Here is a 5,576-nt window from a genome sequence, read left to right as displayed (position 1 = left end):
AGAGCTAGAAAAAATAGTAACAAAATTCATCTGGAAGAACAAAAGGTCCTGGAGATCAGAGGAATTAATGGGAAAAAATTGTGAAGGAAGGTGGCCTCACCATACCAGATCTCAGACTGTATTATAAAGTGGCAATCATCAAAATAATCTGATACTGGCTAAGAGATGGAGTTGGTGGACGAGTGGAATAGATTGAGTACACAATACACAGTATTAAATGACCATAGTAATCTAGAGTTTGATAAATGCAAAGATACCAGCTTTTGGGACAAGAATTTACTATATGACAAAAACTTCTGGGAAAACTGGAAAGCATTTTGGCAGAAACTAAGTATAGAGCAACATCTTACACATATACCAAGATAAAATCAAATTGGGTACATGATTTAGACATAAAGAGGTGATACCCTAAGCAAATTAGGGGACCATGGAATAGTTTACTTATCAGACTTATAGATAATGAAGAATTTATAACCAAACAGAAGATAGAGAACATTACAGGATGTAAAATGTATAATTTTTATTACATTAAATTAAAAAGGTTTTGCACAAACAAACGCAATGCAGAAAGGAAATCAGAAAACTGGGGAAAATTTTTTATAGCAAGTTTCTCTGATAAAGTCCTCACTTCTCAAATATATAGAGAATTGAGTCAAATTTGTAAAAACTACAAGTCATTCTCCAATTTATAAATGGTCAAAAATGTGAACAGGCAGTTTTCAGACAAAGAAATTAAGGCTATCTGTAGTCATAAGAAAAAATGTTCTAAATTGCTATTGATTAGAGAAATGCAAATTAAAACAACTCTGAGGTACCACCTCACACCTATCAAATTGGCTAATATGACAGAAAAAAATGACAAATGTTGGAGGGGAAGTGGAAAAATTGGGATACTAAAGCACTGTTGGTGGAGTTGACAACCAACCCAACTCTTCTAGAGAGCAATTTGGAACTATACCCAGAGGTCTATAAAACTGTTCATACCTTTTGACCTAGTAATACCACTAGTAGGTCTCTATCCCAAGGAGATTTTTAAAAAGGAGAAGAAAGGGACTTTTATATGTACAAAAATATTTATAGACGTTCTCTTTTGTAGTGGCAAAGAATTAGAAATTGAGGGGATGTCCATCAACTGGGGAATGGCTGAACAAGTTGTGGTATATGATTGTGATGGAATACTGTTTTGCTACAAGAAATGATGAGCTGGATGCTTTCAGAAAAATGTGGAAAGATGTACATGAACCAATGCAAAGTGAAATAAGTGGAACCAGGAGAACATTATACACAGTAATAGCAATATCATATGATAATCAACTGTGAATGACCTAGCTATTCTCAGCAGTACAAAGAACCAAGATAATTCTAAAGGGCTTTTAATGAAAAATGCTATCTATGCCCAGAGGAAAAAATTGATGGAATCTGAGTACAGATCAAAGCATACTATTTTTTACTTTCTTTATTTGTGTGTAAGTTTTTTTTGTCTGTGTTTTCTTTCATGACATGACTAATATGGAAATATGTATTGCATCACTGCACATGTATAACCTATATACAATTGCTTGCTTTCTCAGCAAGGGAGAGAGAGGAGAGAAACAGGGAGTGAATTTGAAACTCAAAATTTAAAAAAAAAAGAATGTTGAAATTGTTTTTACATGTAATTGGAAAAAATAAAGTATATTAGAAAAACAAAGAATATTCTTAGCCCCTTTTAAGGATATGAACAAGGGGACTGAACAAATAAAAACTATTGGCATTTGGGGGGAAAAAGCAAGGTGTGTATAATAGAAATTTAGTTTCATGTATAATTTTCTTTTTCTGTTATTTGGAGTATTTAGAAGCATTTGCATTTTCTGGTGTTTGTTAACATCAAAATATTCCTAAAAGAAAAAAAGTGGTTCAATCTATTACTCACTGTCTGGAGTTTCTTGAGATTATCCACCTGGATAAACCGAAGAATTAGAACATTTTTCCAGTTGGGCCATTTCAACTTTTCCAAGAGTTTCTTCATGAAAATATAAATTCAAAATGTGGATTGTAGGTTCTATTTATTATGAGAGGGAGATAATAATAACAACTAAAAAGTAATCATTTTGGAGATTTGAACTATTCCCATATGAACAGCTCATGAATTCTCAAGGTTAAGGCATTTTAGAAAGATATTTTGATTTAATGGAAGTTACATAGACATAGAGATGAGAGAATCAGGTCAACAGTTATTAGTATGCTTAGACAATACTTATACAGGCTCCTCTTGGAATAGAAATAAGTCATCCAGAACCTGAATGAGCTGAAGTAATGAATACAATAAGCTACAAAGACATTTGAAATTGGGACACTGTCAAATTATTTTTAAGTAAGTTCAAAGAGCTAAAATTTGAAGGATATTATTTTGAGGGGAGATTATTTTATGACAGCATTTTCATATACTAATTCAATAACCATAACAAATTTTGCAACTCAAGAAAAAGGCACAAAGTGATTCTGAAAGTGTAGCTTATTTGTGAACAATTGAATCATGGAAATGACTTGGGTGGAGGAAGGGTCAGGCATAATAGCTATCTAAAAGTATTTTTGAAGGGTTGTTATGTGGAAGAAGGATCAAACTTTGTATGGCCCCAGCAGGGAGAATTAGCAGCAACTGGCGGAAGTTATAAGGTGGCAAGTTTCAGCCTGATGTCCTAACAATTGTAAATCTCCCAAGTGGAATGATATGCTTCTGAAGATTGTGGGTTCCCATTTACTGGAAGTTTTCAAGCAAAAAACTTGTGGATGACCACTCATTGCCTGATAAGGAGAAGAATGGGTTCCTGTAGAGATTTCAAGTTGGACTAGATGGCCTTTGAGGTCATTTTCATTTCTTGAGATTCTGTAAAACAAGTGGTGCATGCTTGGGGAACTTCCAGAAAAACAGTCCAGTGTTATGGATAGTGGGACACATGATGAGGAATAGTCAGGGATAAAGATGGAAATGTAGGTTGGAGATAGATTGTAGAGGTTCTTGAATCCTAAGTTTAAAATCAAAGAAACAAATTTTAGACTTCATTTAGTAGGTAGTCAAATGTCAAAATAATAAACTATAAGATAAATTCTCATAGGCCACTTGAACTTCCTGACACTCAGTTTCTTCATCTGTAATGTATAGATAACAATATTTGTGTCACCTATCAAACAGACTTATTTTGAGAAAAATCCATAGTGAAACTCAAAGAATTTTATAAATGTAAAATTTAAAAAATAATCATATAGTTCTCATTATTTATTCTCTTCACAGTTTCCATTTCTCTTTGATGGGAGTTTGTTCTTGAGCCAATAGAATCTCACATATTCTATACTGAGGATGCAGCAATATCTAAAAATTCATCGTGGTAAAGTGGAAGGAACAATGGATTTGGAATGAGAAATGTCAGTTTGAGTCCTAGATCTCATATATATAATTTATGTGATTGTGGATAAGTCACTTACCCTCTCTGGGTTTCATTTTTCTCTTGTTAGGTGGAAACAAAACTTTTAATACTACTATCTCATAAGATTGTTATCTTCCAAGTCAAATGCCAATGCTTAGATGGCTTTAGTTCTAATCATGGACCAACAACTTTCTACTGATTTGAATTTTGATCAATGTGAAATTGGATACTGCCTGCTAGAGATAGGCAGCAGTAACAGCCAAACACGAAGTCAGCATGCACTATCTACACAAATACATATATATATATATATATATACACACACACACACACACACACATACACACACATGTGTGTGTGCATACTCACACAATACCCATATGTACATATGTGCACATACATACATGCATATATGTATACACACGCACGTGTGTGTGTGTGTGTGTGTGTGTATGTGTAGCCAAGAGAGGTTAATGTGCATATAGTGACCCTGCCTATAAGGCCATTTGAATCCCAAGCTATGCTAATGTCACTAGGAGTGAAGACAATCCATGACATGAAGGGAGAAAAACCTTTGTCACATGAGAGTATAGATGAGAGCCTGGAACTTCCATTAGAGAGTATTCCATCAGTATTTATAAACTGTGTTGAACTGAACTAATATTCTTTGCCTCAGTTGTACTCATGTGACTGGGGGTGGGAACAACCTAGTGAGAAATGATAAAAGTCCAAAAGGAAGGGTGTGACCAGTCAGGATGAAAAAATCATACACCTAAAACTATAAGGGATTTCAGAGGTCATCACCTCCAACTCCCAAATTTTATAGCTGAGGAAGCTGAATCCAGTGAAGTTAAGTGACTTGTCCAATGTCACACAAGTAATAAGCATCAGTGGGAGATCTGAACCCAGTTCCTCTGTCGCCAGAGCTTTACTGTTGAGACAATGACAGAGCTTTGATCTATACAACAGAATCCTTTAACCAGATGTTAACTGATTCCATGAGCAGTGCCAGGGAGTAGTTGCTGCTATCCAAAGCATTTTCCTCGATGATCATGTTATACTTTAAGCAGTCTACTACTCCATGATGAGTTTGGACGCTTAATCAAGGACATATGACTTATTAAGAAACAGATTTTGCTGGTACTGAGTGGTAGCATGATGGTAGATAAATGTGTAGAAAGTGTGAGACTTATGTTCCCCGTGTTTCAAGGAAAATACTGCCAATTCAGCCTGCATGTTTACAGCAAATCTTTCGATCTTGAAGCTATTGCTGTTTTGCCTCTGGAAAAAGATAGTAGGAACACAAGCAACATTCTAGTTGTAATAGCTCATTTTGCCCCTGTATACAATTAATTCCACCAAGAACCAAAGAGTTTCTATCATTGCTAAGGAGATTTGAGAGAAATATTTTTCTGCCAATATATATTTTAGCCAAAATAGAGAATTTGAGGAGAAATTTCTTAAGGAGCTGTTAGCTTTGGTGGAATTCAAAAAGTCTAGAACCATATCTTACCTTTAGGGAGATCTGTGGCCCAAGTTCTTCAACTGTACCCAGTTGGACATGGTGGGAGCCCTGAAGCCTCAGCAGAAAGCTCAGTGCAGTCACCCTGTGGCATTTCCAGTATATGCATAGGATTCTAACAGGACTAATGCTGAAGGTTTTATACTATATCTGCAGTTAGCAGGTCTATGCTTTCTGTCATCTGAAGTTGATCAATCTATCTTTCAGGGCAATAGCTGGGTAAGATGCATGATGAGAACAGAGCCAAAGCTGGGTGGTTAAGGACCTTTGTCACCAAGTTATGGCTCAGTAGAAGAAGGAAGAAAGCTCTCTGTTTATTCTTGCTTTGACTAAGAGCTTACTCAGTGCAGTTTGAGCACAGGCGGAGTCCTGTCCTACTTTCTGCCTCAAAAAGAGGCCAGGTGCCAAAGTGGGCCCCGGTGTAAGGAAGCGCTCAAGTAAGTCACCCATCTCTCTCCTCTAACCTAGGGAGAAACTCCTGAAGACAAAGATTTTTGTAGTTATGAAGTGATCTCTCAAGCTCTGCCAGCAGGCCTTGAAGAAGTTGCCTTGGCCTAAGTGCTTGGTATCATCAGTCATTCTGGCATTTAGTTTTAGACCACTGAAGCTGAAATCAAAAGTGCTTCTTTGTGAGAACAGCACTGACTGGT

The 5,576-nt window shown here is 36.0% G+C and overlaps 1 long non-coding RNA gene across 1 annotated transcript; it reads right to left on the bottom strand.

Annotated features, from left to right (window-relative positions):
• Positions 1 to 2,028: 2,028 nt before the first annotated feature.
• On the bottom strand, positions 2,029 to 5,295 carry LOC114045642. Its single transcript, XR_003569408.1, has 2 exons — positions 4,918 to 5,295; positions 2,029 to 3,005 (listed from the first exon to the last, which is right to left on the bottom strand). It is a non-coding gene; the product is annotated as an uncharacterized LOC114045642 (long non-coding RNA).
• Positions 5,296 to 5,576: the final 281 nt, after the last annotated feature.

Source organism: Vombatus ursinus, unplaced genomic scaffold (assembly GCF_900497805.2).
Source record: "Vombatus ursinus unplaced genomic scaffold, bare-nosed wombat genome assembly UNPS02014779.1, whole genome shotgun sequence".
Taxonomy (NCBI): domain Eukaryota; kingdom Metazoa; phylum Chordata; class Mammalia; order Diprotodontia; family Vombatidae; genus Vombatus; species Vombatus ursinus.
Note: the sequence above shows the minus strand (reverse complement) of the source record. Positions and strands in the feature narration are given on the sequence as shown.